Raw genomic sequence first — 6,000 nt, 5'->3', positions numbered from 1 at the left:
GAAGGTGAGTTTAAAAGACACCTGACTGTTTACTTATCTGTATTGCGGATGCTATTGTTGCTTTGGCAGTTCATCTTTTGTATAGGCTTGTTTAAGCCCTTCTTTGTACGTTGTAATAATTTTTCATATTAATAAAAGTTGCTGTTACCTTATTTCGCATGTTATGTTTTTATGTTTTTACAAGTTTACAAACGCTGCTCGGCACCATAATATAGCATTTGAATCAATGATAACTAAGGCTAAGATGTTTGCTAATAAAAAGGTGTCACCATAACTTTAATAAAATTATTTAACATAGCAAAGCCGACCAGTGAGGAACGAAACTCACCTTAAAATCAGCCAAGATGAGGACTAGGTGCTCGATACGGTGTAGGAAGTAACTATCCGAGGACATGTCATTCGCCAAATGGACAGTTTCCTTAGGTTGATGAAAGTTGGGTCGTTTCGCCATCTTCTTAACACATTGGCTTTAACCTTTTACGGTATTTGAGCCGAGAACCTTCCCCATTCTAGTAGTCGGTTTCCCAAAAGGCTAGAGTCCGAGGACTTCGTAACGCCTGGGTTCCGACTAAAACTTAGATTTTTTTCTCAGTACTTGGTTTCCCCATAGGCTTGAGTCCGAGAACTATGCAAGTCCTAGGTTCTGTCCAAAACTTTTTGAGTTCAGTTTCTCCCTTTCCTCAAGTATTTCATGAGGTGCCGAGCAGGAAGTTGTCCTCGGCAACGGTTATTCCTCGGCGTAGGCCATTGCCCCTGGGCCCTTATGCAGATTGGGCCAGGGTCGCGAATTCACTAGGCCCACGAATTAAGAGGTATTTATGCAGTCTTTGGCCACGCGGTACTTTCTGATGTCCCAGTGTTCGAGGTGCGCCTTTACGAGGCTCCTTTAATCTTGTGGTTGCAGTTGACGTTGGAAGTTGGGCCAGAGCCATTTTGTCGGTAGCGTTCCTTGGGACGCTGCGTGAATTAAATGCCACCACCTTATCTCTTTAAATAAAAAGGGGAGAAAGTTACTTCACCTTCGCACCAATTCTTTAGTTTTCTCCTAAATCACAGCTCCTATACTCAGTGCTGTTCTCCCTTAGCACAACATGTTTGAGGCGAGGGTTGGGAAGAAGGAACTCTCTCCGCCACGGAAGCGCCGTGCCCCCATGAGACTCAAAATAGTGAGGTATGGGCACAGGAAGTATAAGTTCAAGAGAATACTCCATTTCGATCGAGGGGAAAGGATGTCTCTCCCTCTTTTAGTCAAAATCCGAAGCAGGTTCTGTTCATGCCAGAATTTTGGTGTGTCAGAAGAAAGATTCTCCGCCGTCAGCGCCTTTGCCTTGTGGCGGGCGAATATTTAGAGAAAGCCCCTCAACTTCCAACTCCCTGCACCTTTCCTTCGGCGGTGTCAGGCTCAAGTTGGGTCTCTTTCGCTGTTTGAGTTGTGGGCATGTGGAAGCATTGAGGAAGAACAAGGTCTTGGAGCTGTAGCCAACCTCTCCTCTGATCTACTTCCTCGGCTTTATCTTATTCTCTTGTATCTTCCTTTCTTTTTGGTTATGTAATGAGCTTTGACACAAACTGATTCCAGCTTTTCATTGTACGCTGTACTATTTCTTTATTTTAGTAAAATAAATGGAAATTTCTTTACTTGTTTTGAATACTGTTCCTTTGACAACACTACTTTGTGAATGGGTGTGCTCCATGTGTGTGTTTCTCCTCGGCGGCATTTAAAGCAAAAACTCTTGAAACACAATCCAACTAATTCTCATTTACCGACACTATCAGGCATAATGATAATAACTCATAATAAGTTAAACTTAGGAAACTAACCGAGATAACGGTTGAACGTTCTGTAATAAGTGTGAGAATACTGTCTGAGAACGACAATTCTAAATAATTCATCCGAGGGAGTGACTGAGCATTGCATGACTTCGATTATGCTTTTGGAAACACGTTACTCCATTCCGTACTGGTCCCTTTAGTGTTGAGGGTCCGAGGGCAAACTAGAGAATCCGTGTAACGTAGTTTTTCCTTTTTTAAGCAGTTGGTTTTCCCAGAGGCCTGAGTCCGAGGACCATACAAGGCCTTGGTTCTGTCCAAAACCTGTATTTTTCTTTGTAAGTAGTTGGTTTCCCCAGAGGCTTGGGTCCGAGGACCATACAAGGCTTTGATTCTGTCCAAAACTTGTATTGTCTTTGTAAGTAGTTGGTTTCCCCAGAGGCTTGGGTCCGAGGACCGTACAAGGCCTTGGTTCTGTCCAAAACTTGTATTGTCTTTGTAAGTAGTTGGTTTCCCCAGAGGCTTGGGTCCGAGGACCATACAAGGCCTTGGTTCTGTCCAAAACTTGTATTGTCTTTGTAAGTAGTTGGTTTCCCCAGAGGCTTGGGTCCGAGGACCATACAAGGCCTTGGTTCTGTCCAAAACTTGTATTTTTCTTTGTAAGTAGTTGGTTTCCCCAGAGGCTTGGGTCCGAGGACCATACAAGGCCTTGGTTCTGTCCAAAACTTGTATTGTCTTTGTAAGTAGTTGGTTTCCCCAGAGGCTTGGGTCCGAGGACCATACAAGGCCTTGGTTCTGTCCAAAACTTGTATTTTTCTTTGTAAGTAGTTGGTTTCCCCAGAGGCTTGGGTCCGAGGACCATACAAGGCCTTGGTTCTGTCCAAAACTTGTATTTTTCTTTGTAAGTAGTTGGTTTCCCCAGAGGCTTGGGTCCGAGGACCATACAAGGCCTTGGTTCTGTCCAAAACTTGTATTGTTTTTGTAAGTAGTTGGTTTCCCCAGAGGTTTGGGTCCGAGGACCATACAAGGCCTTGGTTCTGTCCAAAACTTGTATTGTCTTTGTAAGTAGTTGGTTTCCCCAGAGGCTTGGGTCCGAGGACCATACAAGGCCTTTGTTCTGTCCAAAACTTGTATTGTCTTTGTAAGTAGTTGGTTTCCCCAGAGGCTTGGGTCCGAGGACCATACAAGGCCTTGGTTCTGTCCAAAACTTGTATTTTTCTTTGTAAGTAGTTGGTTTCCCCAGAGGCTTGGGTCCGAGGACCATACAAGGCCTTGGTTCTGTCCAAAACTTGTATTTTTCTTTGTAAGTAGTTGGTTTCCCCAGAGGCTTGGGTTCGAGGACCATACAAGGCCTTGGTTCTGTCCAAAACTTGTATTTTTCTTTGTAAGTAGTTGGTTTCCCCAGAGGCTTGGGTCCGAGGACCATACAAGGCCTTGGTTCTGTCCAAAACTTGTATTGTCTTTGTAAGTAGTTGGTTTCCCCAGAGGCTTGGGTCCGAGGACCATACAAGGCCTTGGTTCTGTCCAAAACTTGTATTGTCTTTCTAAGTAGTTGGTTTCCCCAGAGGCTTGGGTCCGAGGACCATACAAGGCCTTGGTTCTGTCCAAAACTTGTATTTTTCTTTGTAAGTAGTTGGTTTCCCCAGAGGCTTGGGTCCGAGGACCATACAAGGTCTTGGTTCTGTCCAAAACTTGTATTGTCTTTGTAAGTAGTTGGTTTCCCCAGAGGCTTGGGTCCGAGGACCATGTTTCCCCAGAGGCTTGGGTCCGAGGACCATACAAGGCCTTGGTTCTGTCCAAAACTTGTATTGTCTTTGTAAGTAGTTGGTTTCCCCAGAGGTTTGGGTCCGAGGACCATACAAGGCCTTGGTTCTGTCCAAAACTTGTATTTTCTTTGTAAGTAGTTGGTTTCCCCAGAGGCTTGGGTTCGAGGACCATACAAGGCCTTGGTTCTGTCCAGAACTTGTATTGTCTTTTATTTATTTATTTTCCGAAGGTTAGCTCCTCGAACAAGGTGGGGGGAAGCTAGCCTAATGTTTGGAGCCCCTAGACTTGTCCATGCCACTGACACTGCGAGGCGTAGCCCCTAGTGGGAACTGATGTTGGAATGACAACACTGTGTCGCCGGTCATAAAGGCATCCTCATAGACCTCCGCCCGACAAATGCTTAACTCCACCGCCGTCTAAACCGACGCGCAAGCCATTCCCACAGACGGCGCCAATTGTAGGGTCACGTCCCGCAACGAACCGCAGTAAGGTTGGGTTCGCACATGAATGGACCCATACAATATCATTTGTAGAGAGTGGGTTCGAAAGGCTAGGCCTCGGTTACCCAGCGATGGGTTTTTGTGGCGTTCATATGTGATTTAAGTGTTTTCACCCTTGGAGCCTTTCTTCTGGAGGTAGGCTGGGAGCCTTTCCCTTTTGGCCAGTCGTCCCAGCCCCCCTTTTTAGATTACTTACTTTTTCTTTTATACTAGTCTGCATTCACTTTCCTTCGTCCACGTGTAGGGTCGACATTTCTAAGACTGATACTTGTCCTGTCAATCCCAACCCAAAGTTGTTGGGAGTGGTTAATAAAGTTAAAGGATAAGGCTCTGTTAGGCGCAGAGATATGCATGGGGAAGATGGTAAAGGCAGCCTTTCCTAGATATTTTAGATTTCCCTTCAAGCATGTCCCTTTACCGTTTTGCCCCTCTTCTTAGTGGATCTTTGGGTCAGCCGAGGACTGCACTGTCCTCGGCTGCTTCTCCGGGCCAATTGGGCCTTATTATTCTTGAGCTCGGGCCATGACTTTTTTCGGCTTAGGCCTTTGAACTCTCCATCAGCAAGTGGGCCTGGCCCATCAATTATTGGACCCCACAATAATAATCAAAGACTTTGACTTTTTGGGACTCTTCCATATTATGTCATATAAGTTTTGGTAGTCTCACAATTTTTCACATAATTTTTATTTTTTTCAATTCCTTACTTATTTGACAAAAACTAATCAAATGGCAACCATTCCTTTTAATACTCCAATATGTAGCTTGTATTTAGACTCCTATTAGGAATTTTTTTTCTTAGAGTGGCATGCAAGTCTTTGACGTACTTCCAAAGCATATTTGTATGCAACGCAAATTTCTTCATAGTAAAAGATGTGTAGCCGACTTACTCTCATAAAAATCATATAGGATTAAAAGAACTAGGCTAAGCTCAACCCATACATCTATATAAGAAGCAAAAACCCTCATAGAAAAATTAAACAAGATTGTAGTTGTAGTTTCAACTTTCAAGCCATGGGAAACTCACTGTGGAAACATTAGCAAGACATATAGAAGAAGAAATACACCATGACCAAGTACAAAAAGATCATCCAATCTTCACATGCCAAATATGTGTAGAGTCCATGGCTCCATGCAATCAAACCAAAAATTCAACTACAATAACAACTATGTGCACCCTCTTTTATGATGCCAAATACATTGAAACCTAGATTGACAACAATGTGCCAAACATTGAATGTCCTATATTTATTTATGGAGCATGAATTTCATGTTTAAATAAGAATTAATAAATAAAAACTAATAACATACATATTCTATACCACACTTTGAATGCTTCACAACATCATTATTCTATTTATTTGATTTTTAAACAAAATTTACCACTACAAACATGTTTCTCTTATATTCTGTTGTGTACTTCGGTCCACTTTGGTCCTTGTAGACACTTAATTTTGCACACATAATTTAACATTTGGAGATGATGAAATAATCATTCTAAGTACCCAAAAATCATGATTGCATTTCATTCATTAAGTCATTCATCACACATCATAAAAATGATCTTAAGATTCTAACGATCATGACGATATATTCGGTTTCCAAATCAGACGGTTGGATTAAAAGATATCACAAGATCAAGTTTGAATGGCCTGCATACATTTATTTGGGTGAAAATAATCACACGTGATTAATTGAAATTTATTTTGATTGGATAACAATTAAAATTAATTAAATGAATTTCTGTGATTGGTGGTTTATTTTGTTAAAATAAGATTGGTTGCATGGGAATAAAAGAAATAATTTGATAATGTTAAAATTTAACTGATAATTAAGTTTTTAGGGTAATTATCTCTAAAATAATTATTATAATGATTTAATTATCAAGTTAAGATAAATTTTATCTGGAATACAAGTCCAGAACACATTTAAGTACAATCCCCAACTTAGAAAAACGCCCAAAAGA

This window comes from Quercus robur, chromosome 1 (genome assembly GCF_932294415.1).
Source record: "Quercus robur chromosome 1, dhQueRobu3.1, whole genome shotgun sequence".
Classification (NCBI taxonomy): Eukaryota; Viridiplantae; Streptophyta; class Magnoliopsida; order Fagales; family Fagaceae; genus Quercus; species Quercus robur.
The sequence above is the reverse complement of the archived record's forward strand: the minus strand, read 5'-3'. Positions refer to the sequence as shown.